Genomic DNA, 25,025 nt, shown 5'->3' with positions numbered 1-25,025 from the left:
ACAGGATGGTACTTCAGAAAGTTTGTGGGGGAAAAAATGGAGTAAGAAGATAAGTTTATTTTGATGCCCAAAATATTGACATCCAGGTATACTGGGAGGGGGTCCTCATAGAAATGCATAGTATGAAAAAAATTAGGCATGGATTTCAATTTTTGGCACCCAATTAAACGTATCTTTTTGTTCCATTTTCCAGGAACTTTTTGAAATGCCTTCATAGATTTGGCTGAAGGCACACACACACACACACACTTTAGTTCATGATGATACTTCCAATTACAATAAAACTTCCCAGGTTTCTTCTAGTTTCTCCCTTTCCTTGCTCCTAGATCTCCTCTCCTTTCTGTTTTTTCTTCTTTATCTTCCTTATCCATCTTTTTTTCTCCCTCTTCTCCTACCAGTTGACAGGCAACATGCCTGCCAGCAGTTCCTGGAATTGAGAGCTACAGCCGCAGCCAACCGGAGCCAGACAGAGCTCTCCTTGTCTTTCCAGGATAAAACGCCTGTGCGAGGGTGACAGACTGGGGCACAGCAGATTCAGCCTCCACCTGCCATTTTGGGCACCTGTTCGAGTCCCGGCTGCTCCACTTCCAATCCGGCTCCCCACTAGAAGGCCTGGGAAAGCAGTAGAAGATGGCCAAAGTCTTGGGCTCCTGCACCCACGTGGTAGACCTGGATGAAGCTCCTGGCTCCTGGCTTCATCCTGGCCCAGCCCTGGCCATTGAGGCCATCTGGGGAGTGAATCAGTGGATGGAAGACCTCCATCTCTCTCTCTCTCTCTCTCTTTCTCTCTGCCTCTTCTTCTCTCTCTTGTAACTCTGCCTTTCAAATAAATAAATAAATCTTTAAAATAAAAAAGGAGTGATACTCAAACTCTGTTGGGAAGCCCTAAGCCAGCACAGTTCTTACAGTTTCAGAGTTAAGGAAACAAATCAGCACCCAGTCTATGAAAAAAATTAACATAAGCAGAAAGGACACAGAAGTCAAAGATTCAGAAACAACATACTTCAGAAAATTATGTAACGTCAGGGCCGAGCAGCTAATTCATAAAAATGTTTTCACATTCTCAAAAGAATGCAAAAACCCAGGCAAGTATTCTTGAGAGAAAAATATGATATATTTTTTATAAACTACATAAAATATAAAATGAGGGAAGAATAAAAATTCTTTTATTTTTTAAAGGATTTATTTATTTATTTGAAAGCCAGAGTTACACACAGAGAGAAAGAGAGGCAGAGAGAGAGAGAGAGGTCTTTCATCTGCTGGTTCACTCCCCAGATGGCTGCAACAGCCGGAGTTGTGCCCATCCGAAGCCAGGAGCAAGGAGCTCCTTCCAGGTCTCCCATGCTGGTGCAGGGGCCCAAGCACTTGGGCCATCTTCTACTGCTTTCCCAGGCCACAGCAGAGTGCTGGGTCAGAAGTGGAGCAGCTGGGACTCAAACCAGCATCCATATGGGATGCAGGCACCACAGGCCGGGGTGGTAACCCTCTGTGCCACAGCGCTGGCCCCCAAATTCTTTTTCTTTTTTTAAAGAAAATAAAAGTACAGCAACAAGTCCAACCAGAACATAGAGGGAAAAATCCAAGAGTCTTGAGATAAATTGAGATTGTGTGTCTGCACGTTGACCAGAGCCTGTTGAAGAGCGAGCCCCTCCGATGTCTGTAATACAGCTGAACAATGGAGACTGTGGCTGAGAACTAATTCCCGTGACCATGGACAGGGGGACTGGACAGCCTTGTCCAGCAATGGGCGTGTGCTCTGAGGAACGCGTTGCTAGGCAATTCCATCGCTGTGCAACATCGCAGGTTACTCCCCTGCAGCTGGAACCGCTGCAGGGTCTTGAGGTGACGAAATCTCATGGGGCCATCACTGCAGATGGGGACGTCATTGGCTGGAATGTACGGAGAACATGACTGTCACATTCCAGGCAAAACTCGGTATTCAGAGACCCACGTCTAAACATATCTCATCTTTTTTTAAAAAATCTTTTGGAACTGGTGCTGCAGTGCTGACATCCCATATGGGCGCCAGTTCGAGTCCTGGCTGCTCCACTTCCTATCCAGCTCTCTGCTATGGCCTGGGAAAGCAGTAGAAGATGGCCCAAGTGCATTGCAATCATTTGGGGAGTAAACCAGCAGATGGAAGACCTTATTTATATATGTATTTATTTGAAAGGCTGCTATAGAGGGGTGGGGGGAGATTATCCATCCACTGGTTCACTTTCCAACTGGCCACTGTTGCCACTGCTCTGCCAACCCTAAGTAAGCCAGGAACTCCATGCAGATCTCCCACATGGGTGCAGGGGCCCAGGCACTTGGACAATCTTCCACTGCTTTCCCAGGTGCACCAGCAGGGACCTGGATGGGAAGTGGAGCAACCAGGACTCAAACCAGCACCCATATCGGAGCCCAGCAAATCAGGGGTCAGCTTAACCCACTGTGCCACCACACTGGCCCCGTCTTATCTTTTTGACATGATCAGATACAGATAAACCTTCTCCAAACATCTAGGACTAGTGCAATCTTACCAAAGCAGAGTGTCTTCAAAGGAGTAAACAGTAAGCTATTTCAAAAGTCTGTGCTGAAGCTCTAAATTCCAGAAGAAAATCTACATGATTTTGAAAAGTAATATTGCAAGAAAAATTGCCTGTCATGAAAGATGTGATCATATCAGCAAGGGATTCTTAAAGAGTCGTAAAATACCACTTAAATGAAATCCCAGGGCTGGCGTTGTGGCCTAGCAGGTTCGGCCTCCACCTGCAACTATGTATACCATATGGATGCCAGTTCAAGACCCGGATGCTCCACTTCTAATTCAGCTTCCTGCTGATGCTCCTGGGAAAGCAGCAGAGGACGACCCAAGGTCCCCTGCACCCATGTTGGTGACCCAGATGGCATTCCAGGCTCTTGACTTCGACCTGGCCCAGCCCTGGCCACTGAGGCCATTTGGAGAGTAAATCAGTGGATGGACAATCTATGTGTATGTGTGTGTGTGTGTATAACTCTGCCTTTCAAGTATGTAAATAAATCTTAAACAAAAAAGAAAGAAATTTCAAAGATGGAGGAGTAGCTGTGTAGAATAATATCAGCGAACAATCACACCAGGCCCAAAAAAGAATTAAATATGAATAACTGTTGTGAGTCTGGTTAAATAACTAATCATGAATGTTAAAAATGACTGTTGAAACCCAAGACACATAATGTAAAAATAGCAACTAGGAACAAGGGTCTGAGGGTTTCACAGATGAATTACTTCAAACTTCCAAGGAACAGATAACTCCCATGCAATTTAAACTTTCTCAGAGCATACAAAACGATGGAAAATGTCCCAGTTAGTGTTACAAACTCTGCATAACTCTCCAGCCAAAGCCTAAGCAAACACAAAAAGTCACAATGCAAGTTAATATCGCTTGTTATTTTAATCTAAAATTCTAACTAGAATATTAAAAATGGAATCTAGCAACATACTGAAAGAATAAGACCCCATCAAACAAATAAGTTTTATTCCAGGGACAAAGGATGAGTCCATATTATTAAATCAATATAGGTTAACACAATCATAAGTCAAAACATATGATATCTGCCCGGAAATTAAAAGGCAGTTGAAATTATCCAGCATCACTTTGGATTTGTTATAAACACAGTAAACTGGAGATTAATAATAATAATAATTAGATAAAAAGCCCAATCGCGAATATTTCCTTTGGATCAAGTTCCAGGATCATACTTGATGGGCAGATATCGGATAAGCCTTTAAAGCCAGGACAAGACATGGATATTAGCTACCACCATTGTGAACTGACATTATAGTTCTCATCCATGCGGTGAAATTAGAAACGCAGACTGTACAAACCAGATCTGAACACGGATCCATGAAAGAAGCTATTTGTAAATTCTTTTTACCTGCACAACCAACTTTAAAGTAAATAAATAAACTACAGCTATGTGCACGGCGCTCATTAACTGTGCTACGTACCAAAGAAAAGTTACTACCGATGCAAGAAAACAATAAAATAGCTAAGATCCCACTGGAACAAAGTTGTCAATTTCTGGACAAGTCGATTCTGTCAGCTTGGACTCAACCCTTGTTGATGACAAATATACTATAAAACAGAATGCTTTAAAAAAGCAATAGCTGGCCGGCACCGCGGCTCACTTGGCTAATCCTCTGCCTGCGGCGCCGGCACCTCAGGTTCTAGTCCCGGTTGGGGCGCCGAATTCTGTCCCAGTTGCTCCTCTTCCAATCCAGCTCTCTGCTGTGGCCCAGGAAGGCAGTGGAGGATGGCCCAGGTGCTTGGGCCCTGTACCCGCATGGGAAACCAGGAGGAAGCACCGGGCTCCTGGCTTCAGATCGGCACAGCGCGCTGGCCGTAGCGGCCATTTGGTGGGGGGTGTGAACCAACGGAAGGAAGACCTTTCTCTCTGTCTCTCTCTCTCACTGTCTAACTCTGCCTGTCCAAAAAAAAAAAAAAAAAAAAAAGCAATAGCTAGTTCAAAAATAAAATAAACTTCAGCACCAGGCAGAAACTTAAGAGAGATACTGAGTAGCCCCTGGGGTGCAAGCCGCATGGCGCTGGGACTCCATCCAGATACAAACAGATGGTTCCAGAACTCAGCTCCTTGCAGATAAAAGAGAAGGAAAGGGCTCTCTGCAGGACAGGGAGACAGAACCCTGGGGGAAAAAATGACAGCCCACACAGGGCCATACTAGACCACTATGGAAGAAGGAGGGGGCCAAAAGACTCACAGAACACTTCCTATCTTAGAGTGCCCCCACTCAACGCACTACAAACAATGTGCTCAGGCAAAACTGAAAAATGCAAGCAAGTCTGAGCGGGTCTTGTAGTGCCGCAGGTTAAGTCCCTGCTTGGGATGCCCACAAGCCATACCGTGGCACCGGTTCAAGGCCCTGTACCTCTGCTTCCAACCCAGTGTGCTGCTAACGTGCCTGGGAAGCAGAGGATGATGGTCCAAGTGTCTGGACTCCTGCCACCCATGTGGGAGACCCGGATGGAGCTCTGGACTTTATGTTTCTGCTTCAGCCTGGCTCACCCAGCTGTTGCAGGCATTTGGAGAGAAAACCAGCCCATGAGAGATATTTCTCTCTCTCTCTCTCTCTCTCTCTCTCTCTCTCTCTCTCTCTCTCTCTCTCTCTCTTCCCCCACTCTCAGTCACTCTGCCTTTCAAATTAGTGAATAAGCATAAATAAATAAATCTCTAAAAATAAGTAACTTAACAAGATCCATGAATATTCTTCATAATATGAATTTTCCTTGGACTTTTTGAAAACCTCTTGCATGTGTGGAGTTCAACAGATGTTTACACCAAAATGAACTTACCTTTTAATTCTGTTTTCCAGGAACTTTTTTAAGTACCCTCATATACCTGCATAATATGGATAGATGATAGATGATGGATGAGAGAGAGAGATAGGTGGATAGATAGATGATACAGAAAGATAGATAGATGGGCGGATAGATAGAGTAGGTAGATAAGTGATATAGAAAGATAGATGATAGATGAGATAGATAGATGATAGATACATAGATAAGATAGGTGTAGATGATAGATAGATAGATAATATAGAAAGATGGATGATGGATAGATAGATAATAGATACATAGATTAGATAGATAAGTGATATAGAAAGATGGACGATAGATGAGATAGGTGATAGATACATAGATTAGATAGATAGATAGATAGATAGATAGACAGACAGACAGATGATATAGGAAGATAGATTATAGATAGCTGTTAGTAATTAGGTAACTTCTGTGCTTGACAAAGGTAAAAATGAAATCTCTAGATCTCTGAACTGCACAACGTGGAAGCCACCAACTATCAGTGGCTATGGAGCATTGAAATGTGGACAGTAAACAGGGGAACGAAGCAGTATAAAATGCACGCCCGCATTTGAAAACTTAGTATTCAAAAAAGGAGCATAAACCACCTGGTGAATGGTCCTTTTATACTGAAATGATACTGTTTTGGGTATGAGCTAAAGAAAATGTATCATTATAATTATTCTGTTTCTTTTTACCTTTTTAAGGCTGCTACAAAATCTAAAGTTACCTGTATGCCCGCCACAGCACTGCTTGAGGTCGTTAATGCTACCACAACCCAGTGGCAAGGCAGGGGAGAGAGGGCTGCTCAGTGGGCCATCTGTGTCTGGTAGATTCTCTGTCCCACGTGGGACAGGATCAACACACGGGACGGCTACAGGCTGAGTTACAAAAACTGATGCTTAAGTTCCGAAGAGCAGAAACGCCTCCTCGGACTTTCAGCTCCGCTGAGGGAGGAAAGTGGATGCAGGTAGCAACATCAAGGGCTCCCACGAAGGAAATGTGACACAGATGACAAACAGTGACAAAAATGGCCCAGGAGAAACCACTACTAATTTCCATTAATCACACAAAAAATTTGTAATCTCAAATATTAGATTCAACTTTTTAAAAACATATATGCGGCCAGCGCTACGGCTCACTAGGCTAATCCTCCACCTGCGGCACCGGCACACCGGGTTCTAGTCCCGGCTGGGGCGCCGGATTCTGTCCCAGCTGCTCCTCTTCCAGTCCAGCTCTCTGCTGTGGCCCGGGAGTACAGTGGAGGATGGCCCAAGTGCTTGGGCCCTACACCTACATGGGAGACCAGGAGAAGCACCTGGCTCCTGGCTTCGGATCTGCGCAGCGTGCCAGCCATTAGTGGCCATTTGAGGGGTGAACCAATGGAAGGAAGACCTTTCTCTCTGTCTCTCTGTCAAAAAAAAAAAAAAAAAAAAAAATAGAAGCAGCAGCAGCAGCAGCTCCCATATGGGATGCTAGCACCACAGGAGGAGGCTTAGCCCCCAAAATGAGCATTAAAAACACTGGAAGATGGTGCTATGACATGATAGAACAAGCCTAGAGCAGAAGATCCAGAAAAGGAAGAAAAGGAGCAGACACCCAATATTTAAAGCAAAAAGACGGGACAGAACAAGTGTCTCCTAACCATGGAGCTGAGCATTTTTTAAAGTAACAGTATAAATTAAATGCCAATAGATTGGAAAGTAGATGGGTTGGATACATTTCTACAAAAGCCCCTAGGAGCAGACACGGCTCCCATATCCGAGTGCCTGGGTTTGAGTCCTGCCTCCACTCCTGGTTCCAGCTTCTTGCTGATGCACACCCCGGGAGGCAGCAGGACTGGCCACGTAGTTGAGTTGTTGCCGCTCATGTGGGAGACCTAGACTGAGCTCCTGGCTGTTGGGTCTGGCCCCAGCTTAGTAGCTGTTGCAAGTATTTGGTGAGTGACCCAGGGACTGGGGGTTGGCACTCTCACTCTCTCCCCGTCTCTGTCTCTTTTGGCCTTTTGAACAAATAAATTTCAAATAAAAATCATTGATTACCAAAACTGGCTTAAGAAGAAATAGAGGGGGCCGGTGCTGCGACATAGTGGATAAAGCCGCTGCCTACAGTGTCGGCATCCTATGTGGGTACTGGTTTGAGAACCAGCTGCTCCACTTCCAATCCAGCTCTGTTCTGGTCTGAGAGGGCAGTGGAGGATGGCCCAGGTCCTTGGGTCCCTGCACCTGCATGGGAGACACAGAAGAAGCTCCTGGCTCCTGGCTTCAGATCGGCACAGTTTCAGCCATTGTGGCCATCTGGGAAGTGAACCAGTGGATGGAAGACCTCTCTCTCTGTCTCTCTGCCTCTGTCTCCCTGTAACTCAAATAAAATAAATAAATCTTAAAAAAAAAAAAAAGAAATAGAAAGCATCAATATGCACATTTTAAATGACAAAGAAAATTAAATAAATTGAATTGAGAATCAAAGGCCTTCCCCTATAAAAGGCATAAGGCCAGTACAGTCCATGGGTGAGTTTTCCAGAGCATTCAAAGACCATTTCAGTAGATGTGGAAAAAAGCGTTTGATAGGGGCCAGCACCCCTGTGGCGCTGGCATCCCATATGGGCACCAGTTCGAGTCCCGGCTGCTCCTCTTCCGTTCCAGCTCCCTGCTATGGCCTGGGATAGTAGTGGAAGATGGCCTAAGTCCTTGTCCCCTGCACCCATGTGGAAGACAAGGAAGAAGCACCTGACTCCTGGCTTTGGATCGGCATAGCTCCAGCCGTTGCGGCCTTTTGGGGAGTGAACTAACAAAAGGAAGGTCTCTCTCTCTCTCTCTCTCTCCCACTGTCTATAACTCTACCTGTCAAATAGATAAATAAAATCTTTAGAAAAAAAAGCACTTGATCAAAGTCAGTATCCATTCATATTAAAAAAAAAATTGGGAACAGAAGATGACTTCCTTAATCTCATAACCTTATGTTATTAAACAGGATACAAAACCCAGAAAGCCTCAGCCTCAATCGTACAATTTGAGAGGCCTGGTAACTACAGTTAGAAATGAAACAGACACCACCCCCATGGCTCATAGTCACCAACCACCCCCACGGCTCATAGTCAACACCAGACAGTCGGCCCTGGCCAATACAAGACAGAAGAATAAAGCATAGTAGTTGAAAAATAAGACACGAAGGGCCGGCGCTGTGGCGTAGTGGGCTAAGCCTCCACCTGCAGTGTCAGCATCCCATATGGACACTGCTTCGAGTCCTGGCTGCTCCACATCCAATCCAGCTCTCTGCTATAGCCTGGGAAAGCAGTAGAAGATGGCCCAAGTGCTTGGGCCCCTGCACCCACATGGGAGACCTGGAGAAGCTCCTGGCTCCTGGCTTTGGATAGGCTCAGCGCCGGCCATTGTGGCCATCTGGGGAGTGAACCAGCGGATAGAAGACCTCTCTCTTTCTCTCTCTCTCTCTCTCTCTCTCTCTCTCTCTCTCTCTCTCTTTCTCTCTGCCTCTTCTCTCTCTGTATAACTCTGACTTTCAAATAAATAAAATAAATCTTTTAAAAAAATCACTGGGTCACACCTCTATCAGCACTTAACCATTAGAGATTGTCATAGCAACTAGATCCCATTCACAACAGCAGTGCAAACTATAAAAAATCTGTACACAGATGTAACAAAAATGTCTAAGACACATTTACTAGAGGAATTACAAAGCATTACACAGGAACACACACTAAGTTAATGGGCAAAAAGACTCACTATTTATCAAGATGCTAACTCTATCCAAAAAAGTTCAACACAATTCCAATCAAAATCCGAACACGTTTTTTTAAACTTCCATCTGTTCATTTATATGAAAGGTATCTTACACACACCAGTTCCCTCCCCACGTACCCCAAACCTGCCATCACTGGCCCAGACTGCGGCCAGGAAACAGGAGCTCTATCAGGGCTCCCACAGCGGTGGCAGGCATCCAAGCACTTGAGCCCTCAGCTGCCGCCTCCCAGGGTGTGCATTAGGGAGAGGCTGGGATAAGAGAGTGAGAGAGACGAACTCGGGCATGCTAGGCGGGGCCCAGCCCCTGCACTGAAAGCCCACCCCACCCCCAAGCATAGTGTTTTTGGGAAATCGATAGAATTCATATGGAGAACCAATGAGCACCACGAAGAAATACAGAGCTACAGGAATCAGAGTAATTTGGCCTTGGGGGCTCAGGTGCACACGTGCACGCAGACTCTGTTCAGTGAGTCCAGAACCAGATCCATGTACATTATACATGAATGATGCAAACGTAACCATTTAGCAAAAGGTGACGTTCACTTGGAAAATAATGTCTGGGGGCTGGCGCTGTGGCATAGTGGGTAAAGACTCTGCCTGCTGTGCGGCATCCCATATGGGCGCCGGTTCAAGTCCTGGCTGCTCCACTTCCAATCCAGCTCTCTGCTATGGCCTGGGAAATCAGGAGAAGATGGCCCAAGTCCTTGGGCCCCTGCACCCACATGGGAGACCTGGAAGAAGCTCCTGGCTCCTGGTTTTGGATTGGCACAACTCCAGCTGTTGCAGATGGAAGATCTCACTCTCTCTATCTCGCTCTCTCTCTCTCTCTCTCTCTCTCCTTCTTTGCCTCTCCTTCTCTCTCTGTGTAACTCTGACTTTCAAATAAATAAATAAATCTTTTTTTAAAAAAGAAGAAGAAGAGAAGATCTGTAGGAGAAAAATGTTCAGTCTGACCAGTAACAAGAGAACTCTCAACAGGAATAGATGGGGATAACATCTCCCATTCACCGTGGTGCAAAAGTTTGACAAGTGTTGGTAGACATGAGGGAGCCATGGCGACTCTCATATGCCACAAGACACCAGTTTGAAACAGCCAGGTTAACAATGTTCATCTTCAGGAGCCAGCGTTGTGGCACAGCAGGTGAAGCCAATGCTTGCAGCACCAGCATCTGAGAGCCAGACTTTCCTGGCTGCTCTGCTTCCAACTGAGCTTCCTGCTAGAGCACCACGGAGGCAGGGAGGCTGGCTGCCTGCCAGCTACATGGGAGACTCAAATGGAGCTCCTGGCTCCTGGCTTCAGCTGGCACAGCCCCAGCTACTGCGGGCTCTTGGGGGATAATCAGCCAGTGAAAGACCTCTCTGTGTCACTCCACCTTTCAGAAAGCAACCAATAAATCTCTGGAAAAAATGTAGACCTTTGACCCAGAAATCCCACTTATAGACATATAGGAAGGTACTTCAAAAAGTTCATGGAAAATGGAATTAAAAGATAAGTTTGTTTGGGTGCAAAAAAAATTTTAATCTATGATTTTTTTTCCTAATATGTATTTTCTTTTTTTTTTTTTAAGATTTCTTTGAAAAGCAGAGTTACAGAGAGGCATATATATAGAGAGAGGCATATATATATATATATATATATATATAGAGAGAGAGAGAGAGAGAGAGAGAGAGATCTGTTATCTGTTGGTTTACTCCCAAACGGCCACAATGGCCAGAGCTGGGCTGATCTGAAGTCAGGAGCCAGGAGCTTCTATCAGATCTCCTATGCGCGTGCAGGGGCCCAAGCACTTGGGCCATCTTCCACTGTTTTCCCAGGCCATAGCAAAGAGCTAGATCAGAAGTGGAGCAGCCTGATCTTGAACTGGCGCCCATCTGGGATGCCAGCACAGCAGGAGGTGGCTTTACCCACTATGCCACAGCACAGCCCTCCCATATGCATTTTCCATCAATTTTTAAATGATGTTCTAATAGAACTCACATATTTTGTACAGGTATAAACATATTACTTGCAACAATGTTCATAATGGCAAAAACTGGAGAAGTTAAGTTTCCATCAACCAAATGAATGGAAAACAACCTGTGAATTTGAATTAATCCCTGTCCTACGGCACTTAAATGACTGGAGCTACACGTCTCCATTTTTGATTCTCAAAAATGTTGCAGGAAGCAACAGACTGCGGGTGGTAAAGAGCGGCCAGATGGAGTGAGCAGAATCAGAGTCATGAATGTACTGCAAGGGCGCAGCGGGCAGGCTGGCCAGCCAGCAGCCGACTGTCGCTACGTCCCCCGAGAGGCAGGTTGTAATGGCCGTCTCTGCTTAATCAGCCTCTTCCCAGGTAGGCAATGTGCCTTTGGGCAGAGGTGGAGGTTTGCATTTTCCCAGTCTGCCAAGGGTCCCCAGGGTATCCCTCCATAGTGACCAAAACAAGGAAGTTGCAGAGTGACAACTACAAAATAACTTGCACCTGACATTTGAGACCGTACCAAGCAACACATTCTAAATGACCGCATTCATAGGTTATGATGGAATCAAAAGATGGTTGTAGGGGCCACCGCTGTGGCATAGTGGGCTAAGCCTCCATGTGCAGTGCCGGCATCCCAATGGGCACCAGTTCGAGTCCCGGCTGCTCCTCTTCCAATCCAGCTCTCTGCTATGGCCTGGGAAAGCAGTGAAGATGGCCCAAGTACTTGGGCCCCTGCACCTACATGGAAGACCTGGAGGAGGCTCCTGGCTCCTGGCTTCCAATCAGCTCAGCCCAGCCCCAGGCGTTGCGGCCATCTGGGGAGTGAACCAGCGGATGGAAGCCCTTTCTCTCTGTCTCTCCCTCTGTCTGTAACTCTACCTCTCAAATAAATAAATAAAAATCTTTTAAAAAAATGGTTGGAAATTATAAACACAGTTTGGGACAGTTCCTCCAGAGAGTAAGAGAATAAAATCAGGGGCAGGCACTCTGGGGGCGTCAGCTTTCTTAGAAACATTTTCACGTTTGGTTTCTTAAGTTTGGAATGAGCACAACACAAGGCTGGTATGTGATGTGGCTGGGTGTCCGCCGAGTGGGCACCTGCAGGGAGTCTCTGGGCTCGAGAAGGGCTTCCGTCTCGGTGCCCGTGGGAAGCTGGCCAGGTGCGGTCAGGAATTCATACAGAAGCATCCCAGTGGAACTCAGAGCGGAGCTGTACGTGCTGGAAAGCTGAGCAGCCGCAGGCTGCAGGCTTGCTATCAGACCCTGAGGGAAGCCACGGTACATTTTCAACTCAGAAAACATCAACCTCTCCCAAAGCACATACACTTGGGGTGCCTGTTCTCACTAACCATGAGAAGCCAATCAAGGTGTCTCCACCCGGGTCCTGGAAGATCCAACTCCAGAGCTCTGTCTGGCCCGTCCGGGCTTGCATCTCCTGTACGGTCTCCTCCTGTTGACAGCTATTGGCCTGGGGTGGTAGCAATGGCTTTGTTGCCGGCTGTCTGTTACCCCTAGGAAGTTTTTGCATCCACTCTAGAGATAAGGAAACAAATCCAACTACTGCATGAGTCCTTTGGCGCTGCATCCAGGACCTGGTTTGAACGATCCATACGCCTTTGGGATTTAAAGTGCTCGTGATATGGGGCCTGGGAGGGGCAGAGAAGTTAGGGGCCCATGAGCTGGAAGATGCATCCCACCACTTTCTGCCTCCAGCCCTGCACCTTAACGCCACCGCCTCCCACGCCAGGCCAGTCCACGAACTTCCCCGTGCTGCTCCAGAGTCTCCTCCCACACCAGGAGGGAGAAGGCGCCACGGTGAGCGAGCACGTGTGTGAGCCGAGCGCCCTTTGAAGTGGCTGCGAAACTCCCAGGAGACCTAGCGCACGCTAAACCCCGCCCAAACTGCACCTGTTTTGTATATGCAATTAGGGCACCACTCCCTTCCCCATAAAGGCGACCACTGGGCTCCTGCCGCGATTTCTCTTTGTGGGCAGCCCTCTCTCTGGCCCTGTGGACGCACGTGTCTCTCCTCCTGGGGTTGCCCACACTCAGCCTGAATGTACACTCACTCTCACTTTGGGTAAATCCTGCTGTCACTACCGCATTTCACCCGAGCCTCTGCCTTGAATTATTACCCACGTAAGGGCAAGAGTCTGGCGGAAAAACTGGGAAGCACTTTCCTACAATCTAGGGTCTGAGTTTGGGGAGTTATGAGCGAATCCAAAAGATGAGTGCTGTATTGGTATTCTGCAAAGTGCAGTTGGAGAAGTTGGTTTTGCAGCTATAAGTTGAAAGGAGTAAGAGAATTTAGCAATATTTTTAACAGCCCTGGGATTTTTTTTTTTTTTTTTTTTTTTTTTTTAGATTTGCCATATTTGTCAGTCTGTTCCATCACACTTAATAGAGTTGTTCAAATCCACGGACAGGCTGTGCTTGTTAGAGGCATTCAAAGGGTTGAAAAGAAAGTCAATTGTGTTAAACTTATAAATACACTGCTAATGATCGAAGGAATTTAATTAACTTGATTGTAAATAGGATCATGATTGAAGGGGATGTGTTTTATTCACCTTGCATTAATTAAACTTTATTTAAAGGAGAAACTTCTCTGCTTGTATTTTCCTAATTTTATGAATAGGTTTGTAACTTGAACTTAAAAGATTAAGGAACAATCTAATTTTTTCATTTATGATTTTAAGAAATCAAATACTAATGCCAACATCCTGAAAATTATCTTTTACTGTGCTAAAAAGTTACCCTCAGGATCACTTAAAAGCTCCACTAATATTCTGTAAATGTGCTCATGATGAAAGAAAAAAGCCTTTTCAGTTTCCTTTTTTTTTTTTAAATAAAAATCATGTATTCAGATTATCTGTAAGTAGAAAGCAAAATTTCCTGGAATCTTTTCTAAATCCTGAATATCAAGACATATTTAAAATATGTTGGTTCTACGCAGCTTAATATAATATACTTTAATGAAAAGCCTAACATGATTTTTTTGATGAGCATAATTGTGCTAAGGTGTATGGCAAAGAATGAACCAAGAAGGACTGGAAGGGCGAGTTTGTGGTCCAGCAGGGTAAGCGGCTGCCTGGGATTCCAGTGCTCCATATCGGAGTGCCTGGCTCCCGTCCAGCTCCTCTGCTACTGATCCAACTGTCCGCTAACACTCCCGGGACACAGTGGGTGACGGCCCAAGTGCTCGGGTTCCTGCCGCCTGTGGGAGACCCGGGCGGAGTTCCTGGCTCCTGGCTACAGCCAGTCTAACCCTGGCTTTTGTGGGCACTTGGGGAATGAGCCAGTGAATGCAAGATAGTCTCTCTCTCTCTCTCTCTCTCTCTCTCTCTCTCTCTCTCTCTCTCCCTTTCCTCCCTTTCAAATAAATAATTAAATCTTTTTAAAAAAAAAAAACTGCTAAAGTTGGAGCAGCACTGGAATAGTCAAATCACTAGGTGCCTGCACCCCATTTCCCAGTGCCTGGTCCGCATGCCGGCTCCTCTGCTTCTGTCCAGCGTCCTGCTAATGTACACTCCACCTGCAACCTGAAACTCACGCGGGAGACCTGGATTGACTTCCTTGCTCTCATCCTGGCTGTTGGAGGCACTTGGCGAGAGAACCAGAGATGGGAGTTGGGCCTGTGTCTCTCTGCCTTTCAAATAAATGAAAATGAATCCATAACTTTTTTTTAAAGAATTACTGAACATGTTAGAAAAACTTAAGCAATAAGGAGTGAGTTGCTGTGCCAAATATTGATAAGCATCATAAAACTCCAATACTTTAAAAGAGTGCTCCGGACACAATAACAGACAAACAAACCAGCTGAACCTGTGGATCTGTGCTGGAAAGTACCTCTATCCATAAACAGAGAACATTCATAAGTATTTAAAACGTCAGCTCTTCCTTCCCAGTGGAGGCAGCACACTGCCGCAGCCTGCCCCGCCTCATTCCTCCTGGCTCACCCTCTCCTCGCCAGATGAAGTGACAACTATCTCGAAGTAGCTCTGGGCGGGTACTGGATGTGCTCGTCTTCCCCTCAGGAGTAGGTTACTCACGGGAAGCAAGCTTTTTCCCCTACCTTAGTTTAAGGATTTCCTCAATCGCTGGGAGGGCTGCCCTCATCTACTGCTCCATTCACTGGCTGAAACCCCCTGTCAGAGTCAAGTTCCATGAGCAGGTGCATTTGGCTCTCATGTTAAATTGCACCCTCCTACTTACCCTCTAACAGTTAAAAAACTCAATTTCTTCAAAACCCAAGTGAAGACGAGGAATGCCCTTCAGAAACATCCGTGGTAGCTACGTGGGACAGAAAACATTTATAAAAGAAAGTCAATTCCCTGTAGACAAGCACACCAAGTATGCTTTGATTGTTTTCCCCAAACTTGCTGAATACAAAAGTCGTTCAGCCCCTCAGGAGAGGAGTGAGAAAATGGGTGGATAAAACCAGAAGTATCACTGAGATGGAGTTCCTCTTCATGGGGAATCATCTAGAATGCAGTGGAATAATTTCTCTACCATGTTATATTTCATCTTAATGGGAAAAGAATGTAGTGCTGGGGAAATCAGTTAGCTACTTGATTAAAAACAGCAAAGTTCAAGTCCTACCTCCTACCATACATTCAAGTAGATTACTCACGACAGCTTCTACTGCTTTCCCAGGCCATTAGCAGGGAGCTGGATGGGAAGTGGAGCAGCCTGGACTCGAACTAGCACCCATATGGGATGCCAGCACTGCAGGCAGTGGCTTTACCCACTACGCCACAGCACTGGACCCAGCCAAGAATTTGTGTAGAGTTTATAAATGTTTCAAGCCACCCAAGTGGGAGACCCAGAGGAGACCCCTAGCTCCTGGCTTCAGTCTGCCATTGCGGTCACCTGGGAAGTGAATCAGTGGATGAAAGACCTCTCTCTGTCTCTCCCTCTCTCTGTAAATCTGACTTTCTTTTGTTTTTAATATTTTATTTATTTATTTGAGAGGTAGAGTTACAGACAGTGAGAGGGAGAGACAGAGAGAAAGGGCTTCCTTCGGGTGGTTCACCCCCAAAATGGCCGCCACAGCCGGAGCTGCACCGATCTGAAGCCAGGAGCCAGGAGCTTCTTCCGGGTCTCCCATGTGCGTGCAGGGGCCCAAGCACTTGGGCCATCTTCTACTGCTATCCCAGGCCATAGCAGAGAGCTGGATCAGAAGAGGAGCAGCTGAGACTAGAACTGGTACCCATAAGGGATGCCAGCACTGCAGGCGGAGAATTAACCTACTGCACCACAGCACCAACCCCAAATTTGGCTTTCAAATAAATAACAGAAATTGACTCTGGATCTGGCAGACCAAAATTTCAAATCAATGTCTTAAATATTTTTAAATGTTAAAGAAAAATAAATATAAATAAAGGAAGATATGGCCTTTTTATTTATTTATCTCCCCAAAGAAGCCTTTTATTTAAGGAATACAGACTTCATGCATTTCATAAGTACAACTTTAGGAATATAGTGATTCTTCCCACGATACCCACCCTCCCACCCACTCTTCCAAACCTCCTCCTCCTCCCTCTCCCATTCCCAGTCAAATGCAATACCAATCAACATACCAAGGACATTCTTCTCAGATATAGAAAAAAAATTACGTTGAAATTCATATGGAAACACAGGCGACCCTGAATAGTTAAAGCAACCTTATACAACAAAAACAAACTTGGAGGTATCACAATACCGGATTTCAAGACATACTAACATACTACAGGGCAGTTATAATCAAAACAGCCTGGTACTGGTACAAAAACAGATGGATAAACCAATGGAACAGAATAGAAATACCAGAAATCAGAGCCAGCGCTGTGGTATAGTGGGTAAGGCTGCCGCCTTCAGTGCTGGCATCCCATATAGGCACCATTTTGAGTCTCAGTGCTCCACTTCTGATCCAGCTCTCTGCTGTAGCCTGGGAAAGCAGTGGAAGATGGCCCAAGTCCTTGGGCCCTAGAACCCATGTGGGAGACCAGGAGGAGGTGCCTGGGTCCTGGCTTTGGATTGGCACAGCTCCAGCTGTTGTGGCCACCTGGAGCGTGAACCAGCAGATGGAAGACTTCTCTCTCTCCACCTCTGCCTCTCTGTGTCTTTCAAATAAATAAAATAAATCTTAAAAAAAGAAATTCTGCCGGCGCCGTGGCTCAACAGGCTAATCCTCCACCTTGTGGCGCCGGCACACTGGGTTCTAGTCCCGGTTGGGGTGCCGGATTCTATCCCGGTTGCCCCTCTTCCAGGCCAGCTCTCTGCTATGGCCCGGGAAGGCAGTGGAGGATGGCCCAAGTGCTTGGGCCCTGTACCCGCATGGGAGACCAGGAGAAGCGCCTGGCTCCTGGCTTAGGATCGGCGCGATGCACCGGCCACAGCGACCATTGGAGGGTGAACCAACGGCAAAAAGGAAGACCTTTCTCTCTGTCTCTCTCTCTCTCACTATCCACTCTGCCTGTCAAAAAAAAAAAAAAAAAAAAAGAAATTCCAGAAATCAATCCAAACATCTACAACCAATTTATATTTGACAAAGAAGCTAAAATCAATCCCTGGAGCAAGGACAGTCTCTTCAACAAATGGTGCTGGGAAAACTGGATTTCCACATGCAGAAGTATGAAGCAAGACCCCTACCTTACACCTTACACAAAAATCCACTCAAAATGGGTTAAAGACCTAAATCTATGACCCAATACCATCAAATTATTAGAGAACATTGGGGTAACCTTGCAAGACATTGGCATAGCCAAAGACTTCTTGGAAAAGACCCCAGAGGCACAAATAATTAAAATCAAAGTTCACAAATGGAAAGATATGGTCATAAAAGACTCAACAGAATCTCAATAGAAAAATAGAAACCACTAGAAATTCTAAAGCTGAAAAGTACAATAACTGAAGTGAAAACTTTAGTAGATAAGTTTAGTTGTAGAATGAAGATTGGAGAAAAATCAGTAAGCTTGCAAATAAATCAATAGGAATTACCCTTTCTAAATAATAGAGATATAAAAATTGAGAATGAAAACCTAAGAGTTATGTGTAAAAATATCAAACTGTTCAACATATGTGTAACTGGAAACTAAGAAGAGCATACAAATAGTTGAAAAAAATAATGCTAAAGTTTACAAATTGGAAGAAAAACATTAATTCACAAGTCCAAGAATCTCAAACAAACACAAGAAGAATAAATAAATTCACACCACAGTGAATCATTGTTGATTACTGAAAGCCATAGAGAAAGAGAAATCTTGAAACAAACACATTGAAAAACAGCTTATTTCTTTAAAAGATAAATATATAAGCCTACACTTAACATATGACCCAACAATTATATTCCTATTTATTTACCCAAGAAAAATAAAGATTATACATGGATTGTCCATAACATTGGGATATTCATAACACCCACAATCTGATTAAACCACAAAATGATTAAAATGTTTATCAATAGATAGATGGAAAAATAATTTATAATATGTCCATACAATAGAATATAACAACTATAAAAATGAACTAATGCCTAATATATTCAATAACATGAATGGCTCACAGAAAAAATACAGTAGTGTTTGGAAATCTAGAGAAGAAAAACAAATCTGCAGATAACAGAGTGGTTTGCAGCCAGCAGTTACCTGACATAGAGGCTGAGAGAGGCTGACTGTAACAAATCAGGAAGTGCATAACCCACTGCTTTATAATAAAATCCCCCCCCCCCCAAACGTAGTGCCTGACAATACAGTTATCATTGTTTAGTTTCTGGGAATCTTCTGTATGGCCTGACTTAACTGGTCCCTTGATTCTGGGTATCTTACAAAGCTATAATCAAGGCATCAACTAGGGGGGAATTCACCGTGGGCTGAAGCTGCTTTTTAGCTCACTCAAGGGATGGTTGGCAGGATTCAGTTCTTCACAGGTTTTGGCTGAGGGTCTCTTTTCCTCATAAGCTGTTGGCTACAGGACTTCAGTGCCTCGATGTGTGGCCCCGCATGGCCAGGCTCACAGTATTGAAGCTGGTGTTAGCTGGGTAAGCAAGCAACATGGCAAGAGGGCAAGTGAACACCAGCAGGGTGGCTATGCAGTCCCTCGTGGTCTAATCTGGTATTCTGTTCATTAGAATCAAATTGCTGGGGGCAGCTCGCTTTCAAGTGGAGGAGATTCCTTAAGGGGGTCAGTATCAGGAGGCGGGAGCCATCAGGGCCATTTCAAAAGCTGCCTACCTGGGAGGGAAACTTATGGGTTAAGAGATGTATTGGGTATACACTTAAAATGTGTGTATACACTTAAAAGTGTGCATACACTTAAAATGGACGCATTTTATTGAAGGTATAGGGTTGATTTCTTTTACATCAAGTTACTAGAAAAACGAGAGATCAAAGAGCAATCTCAGAGTTTCTGTTACATGGAAGACGCTCCTCTTCCAAACTTGACTAACTAGTCTTTAAAGGAACACAAAGTTTGAATGCAAAGAGAACAGACAGATACCACGGGGATACTTCAAAAAGTTCACAGAAATGGAACTAAAGGATAACTTGAAATAGTTCACCGTGAGAATTTCAGAAAAGAGAAATAGTTAGAGAAGCAGTGTATTTCTTAGCAGGGCAGAGGTGTTGTGGGAATGTGTTTCCCAGATTTTTTATCTCAGGCTTTTGCCCCTGAGTGAGATAAAAAAAAAATCCAAGCAGCGACATAAGCACAGTGCAAAGAATGGGAACAGGATTCATTCGAAGTAGGACAGTGAGTATACATTCAGAGGTGAGCGTGGGCAATCCCACGAGGAAAGATGCTCCAGGTGAGAGGGCCAGAGAGGAGAGAGCCCCCTACTGAGGAGTTCCCTTCGCTGGGTAGAAAGTGGTGCCCTAATTGAATACACAAACAGAGTGGAGTTTGGTGGAGCTCAATGCAGGCAAGTTTTTATGGCATCTCCACTTGGAGCTCAGTGTGCATGTGCTCATGGTATTTCAGGTGCATTGTGGGAAAGTGGGCATGCTGGATTGGCATGAAGAGGGTGGAGTTCAAGTGCGGGACTGCAGACAGAGACTGCGGAAGATCTTCCAGCCCTTTCTTTCTTTCTAATCTGGCTCCCTGCCTATTCTGGTCTGTTAACAAAGGAAGGGATGGTTATAGGTGGTATTTCCTTTGAAAAATAAGCCAACTCGTCCCTCCATTTCCGGGAGCCCCACAGTCCATGAGGTGTCGGCCTGAGAGCAAGGGGGTTCTCAAAATAGTATCTGCCCTCACTTCATTCAATAAATCAGAAGTTTGCTCTCTGAAGAAGGCCCACATTGGGCAAGGTAATACCCAAATGATGAGGGATGACGCAAGATCTGGAGACAGAGCCGTCAATCAAAATCCAAGTGCTGACATCTGACTTATAGGAGTCTGCCTCCACTGATCCAGGCATACACAGCCAGACAAGAGATGGGAGGAATTTTGTTTTTATAACAAGCTCCCAGGTAATGGATATGCTGGTGGTCCCTAAGTCATTCTTTGAGTGTCAGGGTTCCCTTATTCACCAACTGCAGGACACCAACTAAACTCATTTGTATGACTTTTCTCTGTTCTGACATGAGTCCCTTCCCCTGACATTTTCAAACGCACTTTCCAATACCATCTCCCCATACCCCCAGCCCTACTCCATTGTAGTAAATGCCATCTCCTCTACCCCAAAAGGTGTCGTCTCTTCCCGGACCAGGACACTTTATCCTCCTCCAAGAATCAGCCCAAGGGATGGGCACTTGATGTGCTGGTTAAGATGGCACTTGGGATGCTCACAATGGAAAACCCAGGTTCAAGTCCTACCTCTGCTTCCAATCCAACTTTCTGCTAATGCATAACCTGGAAGGCGCAGTTGATGGCTCAAGTTCCTGCCATGCACGCAGGAGATCTGGAGTGAGCTCCCTACTCCTGGTATTGGCCTGGCTGTTGTGAGTATTTGGAGAGTGAGCCAGCAAAGGGAGTTGCCTCTCTGTGTCTCTATCTCTATTTTTGTCTCTCTTGCTCTCTGTCTTTCTGGTTCTCAAATTTAAAAAATAATAATCAGCATTAAAGAAAAGAGTCAACTTATGCTTCTGTCAGCTTCTCGCTGAAGTTGCTTCTGACTCCCTTGGGCAGACTTAATTCTGCTGTTTCCGTGTTTCATATACCTAAGCTTACCACCATCACCAACCTGCATCTGACTATCACATACACACATTGCATATGCATATTTGTGTGTGTATGCACACACACACATTTATCTATAAAGACACAGACAGTTAAAAGTAAAGGAATGAAGAACCATATACCATGCTAACACAAATCAAAGGAATCTGGAGATGCTATATCAATTTTAGACAAAGCAGACTTTGAAGCAAGAAGATTAACTTTATCAGGAATACATAGCGGCACTGCATACTGATAAAGTCATCGATTCCCCAGGAAGATACACAATGAATAATTCTTGAGGTGTATGCACTTAATAACAGAGCATCAAAATACATGAGCCAAAAACTGGTAGAAATGCAAGAACAAACAAATCTACAAACAAACAAATCATAGGTGGAGATTTAAACTTTCCTCTTTTTTTAAGATTTGTTTACTTACTTGAAAGGCACAGCAGGGCCGGAGCTGTGGCACAGCAGGTTAACGCCCTCGCCTGAAGCGCCGGCATCCCATATGGGCGCCAGTTCGAGACCCAGCTGCTCCACTTCCAATCCAGCTCTCTGCTATGGCCTGGGAAAGCAGTAGAAGATGGCCCAAGTCCTTGGACCCCTGCACCCACGTGGGAGACCTGGAAAAAGCTCCTGGATCCTGGCTTCGGATTGGTGCAGCTCCGGCCATTGCAGCCAATTGGGGAGTGAACCAGTGGATGAAAGACCTCTCTCTCTCTCTCTCTCTCTCTCTCTCTCTCTCTCTCTCCATCGCCTCTCTCTGTGTAAGTCTGACTTTCAAATAAATAAGTAAATCTTTAAAAAAATAAAGAAAGGCACAGAGACGCTGGTGTTGTGGCATAGCAGGTAAAGCCATTGCCTGACACCAACATCCCATATGGGTGCCAGTTTGTTCCTGGCTGCTCCACTTCCAATCCAGCTCCCTGCTAATGGCCTGAGAAAAGCAGTGGAAGACGGCCCAAGTGTTTTCACCCACGTGGGAGACCTGAAGGAAGCTCCTGGCTCCTGGCTTCAGCCTGACTCAGCCCTGGATGCTGCGGCCACCTGGGGAATAAACCAGTGTATAGAAGATTCTCTCCCTCTCTCTCTCTCCCTCTGTCTCTCTCTCCCTCTCTCTCTCTCCCTTTCTGTAGCTCTTTCAAATAAATAAATTTTTAAAAAGGCAGAAAGACAGAGACAGGAAAGGGAAACACAGATAGAGACAGAGCTCTTCCATCTACTGGTTCACTCCCAAAATGCCCACAACATCCGGGGTAGACCAGGCCAAAGCCAGGAGCCAGGAGCTCCATCTGGGTCTCCCCTGTGGCTGGCAGCACCCAAGAGCTGGGCTAACATCTGCAGCCTCCTAGTGCGTTAGCAGGAAGTTGAGTCAGAAAAAGTGGAGGAGCCATGACAACCTGGCACTCGGGTATGGGTGCAGGCGTCCAAAGCAGCAGCACAACTCATTCACCACAATGCCCTCTTTCAGGGAATGACCTAGCAGAAAAGGGGAAAAAATCAGCGAGCATATAGTTAACCCAGGCAGTGCTCTCAATCAATTTAATCTAATTGACATTTATAGAATGTTTCACTCAACAACAGCTGAACATGCATTCTTTTCAAGCTCACATGTAACAGCTGCCAAGTTAAACCTCATTCCGGGTCACAAAGTGCACCTTAACAAACCTAAGAGAATGTAAATAATTCACTGTATGTGTTAAACCACAAGGGAATTAAAAAGAAACCAATGTGTGAAAGACAGCTGGGAAATTCCAAAATTTTGGAAATTAAGCAACACACTGCTTGGTCCCAGATTCAGTGCCATTCTGATCAAAACTACAGGCAGATATTTTGTAGACGAACACGCTAAAATTTGTTCTGAAAGCTAAGTGACCCAGAACAGACAACACAATATTAAAGTAAAATAACTAGCACTACGCAATTTGAAGACCAACTGACAAGTGAGCAGTGTATAGATAGTGTGGTATAGTTGGATGAGCAGATAAGAATGAGCGAGACAGAACAGGTGGCCAGAACTAGACCCACACACCTGCTGGTACAGTCAGCCAGTCCCTAACCAAGACCCAGAGGCCAGAACTAGACCCACACACCTGCTGGTACAGCCAGCCAGTCCCTAACCAAGACCCAGAGGCCAGAACTAGACCCACACACCTGCTGGTACAGTCAGCCAGTCCCTAACCAAGACCCAAAGGCCAGAACTAGACCCACACACCTGCTGGTACAGTCAGCCAGTCTCTAACCAAGACCCAGAGGCCAGAACTAGACCCACACACCTGCTGGTACAGTCAGCCAGTCCCTAACCAAGACCCAAAGGCCAGAACTAGACCCACACACCTGCTGGTACAGTCAGCCAGTCCCTAACCAAGACCCAGAGGCCAGAACTAGACCCACACACCTGCTGGTACAGCCAGCCAGTCCCTAACCAAGACCCAAAGGCCAGAACTAGACCCACACACCTGCTGGTACAGCCAGCCAGTCCCTAACCAAGACCCAAAGGCCAGAACTAGACCCACACACCTGCTGGTACAGCCAGCCAGTCCCTAACCAAGACCCAAAGGCCAGAACTAGACCCACACACCTGCTGGTACAGTCAGCCAGTCCCTAACCAAGACCCAGAGGCCAGAACTAGACCCACACACCTGCTGGTACAGTCAGCCAGTCCCTAACCAAGACCCAAAGGCCAGAACTAGACCCACACACCTGCTGGTACAGCCAGCCAGTCCCTAACCAAGACCCAAAGGCCAGAACTAGACCCACACACCTGCTGGTACAGTCAGCCAGTCTCTAACCAAGACCCAAAGGCCAGAACTAGACCCACACACCTGCTGGTAAAGTCAGCCAGTCTCTAACCAAGACCCAGAGGCCAGAACTAGACCCACACACCTGCTGGTACAGTCAGCCAGTCCCTAACCAAGACCCAAAGGCCAGAACTAGACCCACACACCTGCTGGTACAGTCAGCCAGTCCCTAACCAAGACCCAAAGGCCAGAACTAGACCCACACACCTGCTGGTACAGTCAGCCAGTCCCTAACCAAGACCCAGAGGCCAGAACTAGACCCACACACCTGCTGGTACAGTCAGCCAGTCTCTAACCAAGACCCAAAGGCCAGAACTAGACCCACACACCTGCTGGTACAGCCAGCCAGTCCCTAACCAAGACCCAAAGGCCAGAACTAGACCCACACACCTGCTGGTACAGCCAGCCAGTCCCTAACCAAGACCCAAAGGCCAGAACTAGACCCACACACCTGCTGGTACAGTCAGCCAGTCTCTAACCAAGACCCAAAGGCCAGAACTAGACCCACACACCTGCTGGTACAGCCAGCCAGTCCCTAACCAAGACCCAAAGGCCAGAACTAGACCCACACACCTGCTGGTACAGTCAGCCAGTCCCTAACCAAGACCCAGAGGCCAGAACTAGACCCACACACCTGCTGGTACAGTCAGCCAGTCCCTAACCAAGACCCAGAGGCCAGAACTAGACCCACACACCTGCTGGTACAGTCAGCCAGTCCCTAACCAAGACCCAGAGGCCAGAACTAGACCCACACACCTGCTGGTACAGTCAGCCAGTCCCTAACCAAGACCCAGAGGCCAGAACTAGACCCACACACCTGCTGGTACAGTCAGCCAGTCCCTAACCAAGACCCAAAGGCCAGAACTAGACCCACACACCTGCTGGTACAGTCAGCCAGTCTCTAACCAAGACCCAAAGGCCAGAACTAGACCCACACACCTGCTGGTACAGTCAGCCAGTCCCTAACCAAGACCCAAAGGCCAGAACTAGACCCACACACCTGCTGGTACAGTCAGCC

The sequence above is a fragment of the Lepus europaeus genome, chromosome 16 (assembly GCF_033115175.1).
Source record: "Lepus europaeus isolate LE1 chromosome 16, mLepTim1.pri, whole genome shotgun sequence".
NCBI classification, from domain to species: Eukaryota; Metazoa; Chordata; class Mammalia; order Lagomorpha; family Leporidae; genus Lepus; species Lepus europaeus.
This window is presented reverse-complemented; position numbering follows the sequence as displayed.